This window comes from Vipera ursinii (assembly GCF_947247035.1).
Source record: "Vipera ursinii genome assembly, chromosome: 1".
NCBI classification, from domain to species: Eukaryota; Metazoa; Chordata; class Lepidosauria; order Squamata; family Viperidae; genus Vipera; species Vipera ursinii.
Window position 1 is genome coordinate 152,924,912 of NC_139512.1, and position 13,379 is coordinate 152,938,290.

The following is a 13,379-nucleotide window of genomic DNA, read 5'->3' on the forward strand; positions in this document are numbered from 1 at the left end:
AGGAGAAAACGTCAATTGGAAAAGTCCCCCCCCAAATAATAATAATTAAATAATAATAATAATAATAATAATAATAATAATAATAATAATAATAATAATAATAATAAATCTACCTCTGGAAAATTAATAAAAATGAAAAACTAAAAGCACAATCTTGGGGCACATTTATGAGAAGTAAAGCTTATTGATTTCAGTCAGGTTTATGCTTATAGGAGCCTAAGAGCTGAACTTCTACTATCTTGTTTAATGCACAATTCCTCAATATTCACAACCTATGTAGGTTCCCAAGTTAAGACTGCAGACAACTGGTGAACTTTTCCTTAACACCTCTCTTCCTAAAAATGTTTTTTTTCCTCTCGAAAATTCACCCTGGGCATTGAGATTGTTCTCCAAACCAGAACTAGATTAAGGACATTTTTATCTGACAAAGCATCTTCCACTGCATCTGAAAGGTGTACGATAACTGAGCTACATGCTCTCTAGTTATTCCCTCCCAGCATCTGCTGCTTCACAGTAGAACCAGTCCTGTGTCCAAGTGGTCACCCTCTTCAACTCTGTGGTACTTACTTTCATGTACACTGTCCTGAGGACATGCCACATTCCTCCTATAAACAAGAGCATCATGGGATGAGGGCCTGCACTGTTGACTTGCCAAGAATACCAGGAATACTTGTCAGAACCCATTCCTTTAGTGGGGGCTTAGTTCTGTTCTTTTCTGGTTTCTTCCTATCGATTCTGTCCTTCTCCTGGGGGGAGCAGGGAGGCTCTGGGAAATGTATGTATTCTCTCTGCCTTTTCTATCTGCTTGCTCTGCTTGCTCTTTGAACTGTTCCCCCTTGTTGTCAACCTGAGGTGAGAAAGGAATGTGCCTCCGGCCATCTGGCTTATCTCTCACTGCGGAAGGGAAAGGTGCAAAGTCCCAACAATGTCTTCACAGGCATGGGAACGAACTCCGTTATCAGCTTCGTTCCCATGGCGGATTTAACACCTAGGGATTGGCTAGTTCAAACTGACCAGATGAACTGTTGGGGTGAGGTTTGTTTGATGCTCCTTTAACCTATTGATCTGAACACGAAACCCTCTGATCCTGCATTCTTTACCTGCTGTCAACTTCTCCTAACAAAAGTTCCTTTTGGAATGGAATTGCTCCAAGAGTCCTGATTTCTTGGGATGAAGTTTTGAAGCGGGTCCTTAAAATACTGTTGGATTGTCTAGGAAAAGCTCATTCTTCCCTCTTTCAGAAATTAAAAGGTGAGTATTATATGGCAAACAGATTATTAATAAATACAATAAGGATTATAACTCACAGCAGAACACAGAGTAAGAGTAGAAAGGATTTCCGGTACATCAAAGAGGTTTTGTTTTTTTAAAAGGAAGCTTATACAAAGTAGTAAATATCATTTCACATAATTGAAAAGTCCCTATTTTACACATTCTTTTAGTGTCCTGATTGGAAACTGATTTTGCCAGCTACAACATTTTTATAGAAATTGCATTTCACCCCCACCCTCCCATATTGTAAAGAAAGTCTGTGCTACTGAAAAGTAGCACAAAGCAATTATATATAGTAAAAAAAATATTAAAGATGTTTGTTAACACAATACAATCAAACTAAGCTTGAGTGTTACTTTCCTGAGCTTTACCAACAAGTAACATATAAAATGATGCCACACACACCCATGTGATCTTAGACCAAAGGCTGAGAAGTGATAATAACTTGTGAAGCATAATAACTATTAAAGAAGAACACTTTTGAGCTTAAAAATTCCACCACAGACAGCAAACTGCTCTTACTCTGAATACGTGGCTAACCTAAGTAGGATAAACTAGTGCCCAGTTGCTCTATCTATCTGTCTATCTGACAAGTGATGTAGTAGTCATGGAGTTAGATTAGGAGATTCAGAGTTATGGTTATTCTCAGGCATAGAAGTTCACTGGGAAACTTTGGGTTAATTAATCTTTTTCACTCCATTCTACCTCACAGGGTTGTTGTTATGAGCACATAACTCTGAGCTCCTGGATGAAGGGCAGAATATACATCTAATGGGAGCATTAATAGATGCAGCATTATAATATTAATACTAGGGCTGTGCTGCAGGGAGTCTTCCAAGCCAGCCACACAATCTTGAAAGGAGACACACCTGCTTTAATGAGGCAACAGCTACTGCATTCACACTCTAGCACATTCCAGAGCACTTCCTACGAAATGAATCTGGAGCTCTGCACACCCCTACACAACACCACAGGTGAAGAAACCCACAAGTGCTAGAATGATACCCAAAGAACACAGCAATTTTTCAATGTTGATCCACCCCGAAACAATGAATTCACTGTTACTACACAGAACTGGTATACACGCAGTGTGGGCATATCTATGCAAAAAAAACAAACAATGAATCATTGATTAAACATACACAGTACAGCTGGGGAACGCCATAATATACACAGTATATTTTTGCCACCTTCGCTACAAAAAATGATGCATGTTTCTGTCTTATTTAGAGCTAGGATTAAAGGTTTTCTTGCACATCACCCTATGGAAAGGATACTGGATGGTAAAGGGAGTAAGTATATCTGTATTACAATACGCTGCTTATAAACTTGAACGGGGAAAAGACGTATGACTGCCACTTTGTTTTATTCTCTCTCCCATGCTCCTGTACACCAGAAATGGCAGAACAAGACAAAGGAAGCACCCAAAGTTGTAATGAATACCACATGCATCCAAAATATAGTTTCCAAGTTAGCTAGTAATCCAACAGGTTAGGTACTCTCAATATGAACCAATTTAAATGCATTTGCAGCCTGAGCTGAAGCATGTTTCTTCACAATCCATTTGTGGAGCTTCCCCCAAATGAGTGCATTGGGTGTGATCTAACAGCTAATTCTGGGCAGAAGGCCACATCTGAACTCTGAGTGATGTGCTGCAGGCAGACATGTACAAACATAATGATGGGGAGAGGCGAGATAAAAATGAAATTTCACCCAATTCACATAGATTTAATTATTAATAGATGTTATTGCACTCCAGTCCTCTTACTGTCACTGTAAAGCTTACGATTGGAGGATTCTGGGGCTGCCTCCAAAGTTTTCTGAGGAACATTCCAGTTTGTGCCTCTCTGCTCAAATTAGAACGGACTGGTCTGATTGCTATGCAAAGTAGAAAGTCCCTCCGTGCTTTAAGTTCCCAGTAGCTGGAAATGCCTAGCTTAGAGTAGAAGTGTATCTTTTATCAAATGGTACGAACTGACGCTGAGAATGTTCAAGAATTATCAGTTGTTTGCATAATGATAGGTTGGCTGGAATAAAGTAATTCAGTATACTGCATGTATCCTCTATAGCCTTGCGTACACAGGCACAGAACAACCTTTCAAGGGCATCTGTGTTGCCTTTGGTGTGCTTTACACAGCCTAACAATGACGTAGGAATCCAGCTTCATTCCATGATGCTGCTATTTTTTTTATTTTAATCCCATTTATATCCTGCCCTTCTCCAAAGACTCAGGGCGGCTTACAATCTAAGCACAAATCAATGTGCTTAGCAATAGCCTTCATTCTATGTATATGCCTGATTATTAGGGCTTTCGCCCCCCCCCCCAAGCGGCATTATTACAAAGTCAGCTTAATTGCCCCCAACAATCTGGGTCCTCATTTTACCTACCTCGGAAGGATGGAAGGCTGAGTCAACCTTGAGCCTGGTGGGACTCGAACCTGCACTAATTGCAGGCAGCTGGTGTTACTTAAGGAGGCATTAGCCCACTGCTCCACCAAGGCTCTATGCTATAACATTAAAAGTCCCAGAACTACCTACGAGAAACCCCAAAGGTGCTTTTCAAAAGGCAAATTGGTTTTTTCCCCCCTTGAAAACGTTTTGCTTCTCATCCACGAAACTTCTTCACTTCTGAAGAATGTTTATCCCAAAGTGCATGGCTAAAAGTCTATGGAGATTCTCTATCATCCAGGTCATGGTTATCCCAAAGATGCTTTTCAAAAGGCATCTGGACTTGTTGTTGTTTTTTTCCTTGAAAATGTTTTACTTCTCATCCAAGAAGTTTCTTCAGTTTCCTTCTTGGACGAGAAGCGGAACGTTTTCAAGGAAAACCAGTAAGTCCAAGCCTTTACACAGGCTCAGCTGTCACCAAAATCTTGGGTCAGGCAATTATCATAGGCTCTAGGACAGGAGAACAGAAAAACAGTTTCTAGTTTGATCATTACTGAAACACTCAGTGATCACTTGTAAAACTTTAGACAGGTATATAAAGCCATTCATTGTATGGAAATTAATTTTAAACACAATAACAAATCCTTGTCTCGACTGGCTCCCTAATGTTTGCAAAAAAAAAACCAACAGAAAAAAAACCCTCAGACTCCTTCACATTAATATAACCTGCAAGTGATACATGCCAAAACAAACAATTTCTGTAGGGTTTCAGTCGTGGCGCATACAATTCAAAGTCTGCAGAATGAGGCAACTACTTCAAAACAAGGAGATCAAACCTTTTTACCTTACTAAAAAAGCATGTGTTTAGACCTGACCAATTGTGCCCCAGATTAATTAAAAAGACTGTATTATTTTTACCTTTAGCTCCTGCAAACTAATTTTTATCGAGTATCTGATACCATAACCCAGTCACCAATTACTCTGTTTTCCAAAGATAGGTTAAACCTGTGGAATTATTCACATATGAGTAACACAGAGAAAACTGTATAGATTTTAAAAACTTACTATTAAATTTATACTCGGAAACCAAGGAAAGAAGATGGGGCAGATACTGACCCTTCGTTAATCTTGTTACTATTTGGCTCCTGCAAATGTCAGCTAAGAGAACTTTGTAAGCTCTTAAACTGAAAACTACAGAAGAAATCATGTGTCTCCCAGTACACGATTAGCTGGAAAGTGTGAAGCTGATCTACACATGGCTGAAATTAATCAGGAATTCCTACAACATGACAGATAAGAAAAAGTATTATTTTATGCAAATTATGTGCATTTGCAGACACCACTGCAAAAGGTGAAAGTCATTTCTTGTGTTAAATTCTTGCTCCATGTTTTGGAAAAGAGTATAAGCAGGCTTGCTTTTACTCAATCAGCACTCTCTGTCTAGGAGACATTACTAATGAACGGGCGACTTGCAATCAGGAGCTGCGTTGAACAGGCTGTGTCAATTGTAGTAACCTATGATGATTCTGCATATACTATGTTTACCAGTCTTTCAACATTTCTTACTTAATTATCACTGCAGAGGTATTAATCGCAGTAAGGTGATTCTCCAACAGGAGACAAGATTCTTAAAAATTCATGTGACTGTGGAAGCTGGAGCCCCTTTCATCCATGGCAAAAATGGTGAGTTTGGGGGAAAAAGGAACTGGCTGAATGTTTTGAAAAATAAGAGAATATACCAGCAAGATATATGGGCTTCCATTTACTTAGCCCAGGGGTAGGCAACCTTGGCTCTTTTATGACTCGTGGACTTCAACTCCCAGAATTCCTGAGCCAGCCATGCTGAGGGGAAAGGGAGAGGTTTCCATGCTTGAGCCATGCTGGCTCAGGAATTCTGGGAGTTGAAGTCCACGAGTCATAAAAGAGTCAAGGTTGCCTACCCCTGATTTAGCCCATTGGATGTAGTGGTTAAGGCACCAGGCTAGAAACTGGGAGAGTGAGGGTTCGAGTCCAATCTTAGGCACAAAGCCAGTTGGATGACTATGGGCCAGTCACTCTCTCTTGGCCCTAGGAAAGAGGTACTGGTAAACCACTTCTGAAAGACCTTGCCAAGAAAATTGCAGAGACTTCTCCAGGCATTTGGTAGGACTTGAAAAAAAGGTTTATTCACTCCTGCTTGCATTTAGCTTCTTCCCCTTAGTGGTATAACCAGCTAAAGCACTGAAATTGTTTGTTTACCACAAAAGTATATAGTGTGTGACGTTCTAAACACTGCTGAACTACCTCCCAAAATCTTTCACAACTGGCCACACAGACTAGGCCTCCTGGAAGTTGTAATTAAACATCTGGAATGCAACGTATTTTGATTTAAGATTTGGTTCGATCCTGGGCTCCTAGCTTCTTACTTTTCTCTCTAGATCAAAGTGTGAATGTTCAGCGACATATAGAAATCTCTTCTTAACACTTAGAACACCTACACGTAGAAAGGTGCTATAGAAAAAAATCATGCAAGGTTTGAGGTATTGCCATCTACTATTTGTGTTTCTCAATCCACACAACGCTGTCAATGAACATATTTCAACACAGCTTTCTTACAACACTTGGTGAATTACTTGTTTATATATCAAAGTTCTGGGGTTGCACTTAAGTATCATCTGGATAGCATTTGAGAAATAAGCTTTCTCAATATTCATGTATGCCAGTGGCTTTTTATCTCAAGTTAATTTGCTTCTTAAATAAATGGGACTGGTGTTATTCTTAAAATGTAGTGCACACAGTTCTATAATTAAGGTAATTTAGAAAAATACTTATCCACAAAGATTATACACTTGGGATGGCTGTTTTTCTCTTGATTTTCTGGCTTTCTGAATACAAGGAAGAAATACATCTGAAATCTGAAAGGGTCAGTTCAGTGTAGGACAGTAGTTAAACTATTGTACTTAGAACAGAGAGATCAAAATTCAGGTCCATGCTCAACCATGGAGCTGACTGGGTGCTTTATCTCAGTCTATCTACTTTATAGGCTTATTATTGTAGGAATACAATGTACACTCCCACGTGCACTCAAGAAGAAAGAAAATATAGAAATACATTATTAAAATGAATACCTCTGAAAATTGGCATAATCCCTATAACCTCAACTAAACACAGGAAACGTAAGGATTCTATCGATACCATCTGGCAAGGCTATCATTTCCCATACCTGGTGATGTCACTGGTAGCATGTCAGTTAAACTACAATCCCAAAGATATGTCTACTGTGTTTTTTTAGACTACTACTGTTAAACATCACAGTGCACAACAACAACAAAAATCTTTCTCCTATCTGATCTTACTTAATATTATTTGTCAAATAACTTACATTGTTCAACTGTGGCATTCATTCTACAAATCCTATCATTTATCAGCAATGTATTCCAACTATTATTCATCGCTTGTTGGCAGACATTCTAGCTCTGACTGCTACTACTGTATATATTGGTTGATTGAAATTTTTTGTCCTGTGTTTAGTTCCATGGTAGGCCCACTATTTCATAGGAAACTCATAGAATATAAAATACTGCTTAAAATTAGGAACATCCTTGAAAATTTATTTATTTATTTAGTTAGTTAGTTACATTTATATACCGCCCTTTCCCTGAGGACTCAGGGCGGTTTACAGGGAATTAAAAAATCCACCATACAAAAGTTAAAAAAACCAAATTAAAAAATATTAAATTGACCCTGTACACTTAAAACCCCAATTAAAAATTTCTCCTCAGCCTGGGCCCGAGAGCTCAAAGAGCCAGGTCTTCAGGCCCCGGCGGAATGATCGGAGGTCGGGGGAAGTTCTCAGCTCCACCGGCAGCTGGTTCCAGAGGGCAGGCGCTCCCACTGAGAAGGCCCTATCCCTGGGTGTCACCCGCCGGCAATCTCTCACCGGCGGAACCCTGAGCAGACCCTCCCTGTGGGAGCGCACTGGGCGAAGGGCGTTTGATGCCGGCAGCAGGTGTTCCCTCAAATAGCCCGGACCCAGGCCATAAATATTTTAAAATGGTATTGATTAAGTATGCCAATACGGACTTCTAAAAATGTGCTTATAAATCAAGGCCATGTTAATATACCCTACTAAATACCTATAAATCTAAAAAGCAAAAATATACATCTAATATACCGTATTTTTAGGACCATAAGACACACTTTTTTTTCCCCAAAAGTGGGGGGGAAAACAAGGGTGCGTCTTATGGTCCGAAGGTGATCCGTATGGCCAGCCCCAACCTCTGCAAGTGGAGTACGAATCGGCACGTGCTGAGAAACGCCGATCTCACGCTCCTGCAATCTGCCTCGCTCGGTTTCAGCTTCCCTTGCTACAAGAGAAAGCAGTCTGAAACGGAGTGAGGGAGATTGCCAGGAATGCGAATCGGCTGATCTCGCTCTGCTGCAATCTCCCTCGTTTCAGCCTGCTTTCTCTTGTAGCAAGGGAAGCTGAAACTGAGCGAGGGAGTTTGCAGGAGCGCGAGATCGGCCGATTCGCATTTATGGCAATCTCCCTAGCTCCGTTTCAGCTTGCTTTCTGCAAGAGAAAGCCGGGCCACAGGGCCGCCTCCGCGGGTACTGCTCTAATGCAGAGAGGGAAGGACAGGGAGGGAGGGAGGGAGGGAAGGAAGGAAGGAAGGAAGGAAGGAAGGAAGGAAGGAAGGAAGGAAGGAAGGAAGGAACAATGGGAGAGGGAGGGAGAGAAAGAGAGAGAGAGAGAGGAGAAAGAAATAGGGAGGGAGAGAAAGAGGGAGAGAGAGAGGAGAAAGAAAGGGAGAGAGGGAGAGAAAGAGGGAGAGGAAAAGAGAGAGGGAAAGAAAGGGAGAGAGAGAGAAAGAGGGAGAGAGAGAAGGAGAAAGAAAGAGGGAGGGAAATAGAAGGAGAGAGAGAAGGGAGAAAGAGAGGGAAAGAGAAAAATAGAGAGAGAGAGAAAGAGGGAGAGAGAGAGGAAAAAGAAAGGGAGGGAAATAGAGGGAGAGAGAGAAAGGGAGAGATAGAGGGAAAGAGAAAAATAGGGAGAGAAAGAGGGAGATGGAGAGAAAGGGAGAGAGAGAGGAGAGAGAAAGAAAGAGGGAGGGGGAGAGAGGGAGAGAAAGAGAAGGAGAGAGAGAAATTAAATTAGTAACATGATTGTTAAGTGAATCTGGTTTCCCCACTAACTTTGCTTCTCAGAAGGTTGCAAAAGGCGATCACATGACCCTGGAACAATGTAACCATCATAAATATGAATCAATTGCCAAGCATCCGAATGTAAATCTCATGACCCTGGGGATGCTGCAATGGTCATAAGTGTGAAAAATGGTCGTAAGTCACTTTTTCAGTGCCATCGTAACTTTGAACAGTCACTAAGTGAATCATTGTAAGTCAAGGACTACCTGTACTTTATCATTTTTTTTTCTTTTTTTGGTGGGGGGGTCAAGTTTTTGACACCTTGCTGGGCGACTGGTGGTACTCGGACATTGCCTTGTCCTAAAAGTGGTACAATGGATGAAAAGGTTGAAAAGCCCTGTTTTAGTATACCGGTACTATTTGGTTCAGAATTTTTTTTTCTTGTTTGCCTGCTCTAAAAACTGGGTGCGTCTTATGGTCAGGTGCGTCTTATGGTCTGAAAAATACGGTACTCCTTTCCTACCCACAATAGGAGAGTCAGAATAGCAAAAAAGAGCACAGAATGTAGATGAAGAGATAGCTAAAAGGAAATAAAATGATCATGTGCAAGCAAGGAAAAGATAAAATGAAACTTATGACACTCAAAGAAAGCACAAATGCTTCGATTTATAGCCCAATTTTATACTCGTAAATCAGTTTCCTCTATCCCAATATGCTTATTTCTATCTGAGCTTGAATGACACAAGCCAACACAAAATTGAAATAAGGTTTCTTTGTTACTGAACTCAAATAGATAATAGCTATGTTCTTCTTATAATGCCTGTAAAACCTACTATTTTATTTATGACTTTTCACCTTCATCAGTAAGAGTAAAGCACTTAAAACACGCATGCACACACACACACAAAAACAGAGAAAGACAGGGGTACGTACCTTTATAGTTTTAACATCTGCACATCTAGTCTGACAATAGGTATTTTCCCAAAATAGGTATTGTACCAGCACCAACCCTGACTGACGTATGGCTCTAGGGACGCATTTCACTGTCACTTTACTGCATGTGGTTCAGAGCACAGTTCAAAGTCCTATTTAAATAAAACTCCACAGCCCCTTTTCTGAATTGATGTTTTTGCCTTTATGCCAGTTGTTCTCCTTCTCTTTGCTGTTACCCTTGCAAAATAATCAGAAAGTATTTATGAAAGGGGCACAGTCCTTTTTTATTTATTGCCTATCTTGCTTGACAAGATGAAAAAGGTTTTTCTCTGTTTACTGTATGCAAGCATAGGAGCACCCAAATATTTATTCCCTGCTTCTGATTAGACACTTCCACACCCCTCCCACTCTTAGCTGAATTCCTGTTGAAAAGGGGTGAGTCCTCCCCCCAAAAAATCCCCCACATGATTCTCCAGTCACACAAACCTTAGCAGCCCTTGGAAACTATGAAAGTGTCAAAAGCCTATCCCATTCTGGCAAGACACACTCCCAGCGATCTGCAAAACCTGTCTCACAGCCAAGCTTTGAGAGAAAAAAAGAGAAGTAACAGACCATAAGAATCTGAGGATCAGGCAAGTACCATAACTGTAATCTGCCATGATAATACAGTTGGCTAATTTTCCAACCAAAACTTCTATGCTGGTTTAACAACAGAGATATGCAAAATATGAACAGGATAAATGTATTTTAAATGATTTAAAACATTTTGGGGAAAGAACCATTTCATCAAAAAGTACATACACACGCAATAGTAATTAGAAATGATTACCACTGTGATGTTTTAGATAAAACTTTAAAAGTGAGAAAAGTGTTTATATCAGTATGAAACATGTCTGTGTATGTGTGTGTGTGTGTACAGTATGTATGTATGTACAGTAAGTATATGTGTGTGTACATACACACATATATACATATATAAAAAGGTAAAGGAAAAGGTTCCCCCGCACATGCGTGCTAGTCGTTTCCAACTCTAGGGGGCGGTGCTCATCTCAGTTTCAAAGCCGAAGAGCCAGCGCTTGTCCGAGGACGTCTCCGTGGTCATATGGCCGGCATGACTAGACGCCAAAGGCACACGGAACGCTGTTACCTTCCCACCGGAGTGGTCCCTATTTTTCTACTTGCATTTTTATGTGCTTTCAAACTGCTGGGTTGGCAGAAGCTGGGACGAGTAACAGCCGCTCACTCTGTTACGCGACACTCAGGATTCGAACCGCCAAACTGCCGACCATCTGATCAACAAGCTCAGCATCCTAACCCACTGAGCCACCGTGTCCCTATATATATGTATATATCAATCACCAAATTCAGTTATTAACTTACAGATCATCTTTGCTTAACAACCATTCATTCAGTGACAATTCAAAGTCATGATGGCGCTGAAAAAAATGATACTTACATCGAGCCCTGCAGTAGCCTGGCAATTACATGAACAAAATGTGGGTGCTTGGCCACCTAGGACTAGCAACCTGCTGCCAGCTTCCTCATTGCCTTTGCTTGTTGGAAGATGGCAGAAAGTCATGAGTAGGTCCTTGTTTCACAACCTGCAAGCCTCACGTAAAATGGCCCCATAAATGATGAGGTCATATGACATTGCATTTTATGACACCACTGTTTAATAATGGAAATTCTGGTGCCAATTACCATTATCAACCAAGGACTACCTATAATCTATATTATTCACATTTTAAGGCAATAAAACAATTAATGATATCACTTTTTCAGAATGAGCATCAACTGGCTACATCACTTTGATTTACGGAAGATAGAAACATCAAAAATTATAACACAATTTCATAAATTCAAGTCTGGAACATTTTAGTTCTTTGAACAAAAAAAAAAGATAATTGGGGTCCCCCTATCAAAAATATTTCTACTCATAGTTGTAGTCATCATGGAACAGAAGCCCTTAGATGTTATTTGAGGTTTTATATTTTTTAGAAACAATAGTGAATGAGCAATATATTTATTGTCTATTAGTGGGCCTCCAGCCAGCAGCTTGGTCCAATTAAATATACAATAAAACTGACAGAAAATTCCTCAACCTAGTATTTAACATGGCATTCTGACTAAATAACAAACAACATATAAGTCTACAGGCACAAAAAAACCCCAGAACATTATTTTCCAATTAACTTATGTAAATTCAAAAAAAAAAGAAAGAAAAACAAATGAATTAATCTGAAGTACCGCAGCAGTCTTATGTACTATTCAAAATTAGATATTCAATTTACCGGTATATTGTTGGGACTCCCCCACCCCTTTTTCTCTTTTTAATCAGCAGAAGGGAGTGGTTTGAAATATACACTGTCATTGCACCAAATATTACTATCCCTAGGGAAATAGATTGACTCTGAAACAAAGGACACTTGCATTACATTGAAGTAGTCTGATTGTATACAATTCTGCAACCTGTGTTATTTTAAGAACAAGCTTTTGTTTAAACTGGGTGTTTCTTTGGCAAAGTCATTTTTTGTTATTATGGTGAGATTCTTGATAAAATATGTCATTTGTTTGCAATGCTTTGAAAAACTACATTATTTGAAATGTTACAATGCTGAGCATATATATTTAGATGGTGCAGTCCAGGCATCATTCATATATATTCTTAGCATATTTTTTTAAAGCACATTGTTTCCATAAGCTGGCTCCATAATTATGGAATCTTAGGCTTGTATTATCTACAGGTTGGGAAAGACTGATATTCCCAAAATAAGTCTGCAACTGAAAACTTATATAACCTAATAAATTTTTTTCCTGTAACTAAATATGAATGTAAGGTTGCCATATTTATTATGTTTCTATGTCATAAAACTAATAAAATCAGTGGCATAGAACTAACAACATTTTTCAAGCCAAAAAAAATGAAACATCTGTAAATTAAAAGGCTACCTTGCAATGGTTCATCGCAAAATTATTTTTGTGCTGTCTACAGTAATTTACTTCTCGGTTGGATGTATATCCCACCTTTCCTCTAGAAATCTATGACAGTATACACAGCACCTTCTATTTTCCCCAAACAACAACCCTGCAAGGTAGATCAGACTTAGAGAATGACTTGCCTGAAGATACCCAGTTAGCTTCCATAGCCAAGCATGGAGTTGCAATCTGGATTTCCCTGATAACTATCCAGTGCTATACCACAATGATTCCCTGTGACTGTTTAAATCTACTGATAAATCATGGGCTGCAAGAACTTTAATGTTTGTTTCCCAATAATGAATACATAAGGTCTTGCACTTTAAAGGAACTTCAAAATATTGTAGTTCGTATATAAACTGTAATTCAGAATATTTTCTTTATCATATAAGCATAAACTTCAAAGAATTAAATGTTAGCATTAAAACAATGAAAAACAAAAGTTCAAGAACATGTACTCGTACAAGAGTCGTAACTAGGTATGGCACAATTAAAAGTATCAGCCCTCTGTAGCTATTAGACAAAATCTGTCTTCATTACCAATATGGATGCTCTGTTTAAAGTATTAGTATTCCTAATCATAGCATGTCTTCTGCTTACCCAAATGTTGAGACACAGAATGTTTTCTCTATATTGTAACCACTCAAACTCCCTCTATAGCACACGTATATTGAAGGAGGCGGTGG

General features: G+C 39.4%; 1 protein-coding gene across 8 annotated transcripts in view; it reads right to left on the reverse strand.

The window, feature by feature from the left end:
* Positions 1-13,379, reverse strand: part of COBLL1 (cordon-bleu WH2 repeat protein like 1) — a 124,539-nt gene that overhangs the window by 61,519 nt on the left and 49,641 nt on the right. The window contains exon 1 of one of the 8 annotated variants that reach the window (XM_083365443.1): positions 568-719. The exons of the other annotated variants lie outside the window; for them this stretch is intronic. The gene's annotated coding sequence lies outside the window, so the exon portion shown is untranslated. Of the gene's footprint in view, positions 1-567; positions 720-13,379 lie in introns of those variants that run through there. 8 annotated transcript variants of the gene reach the window in all.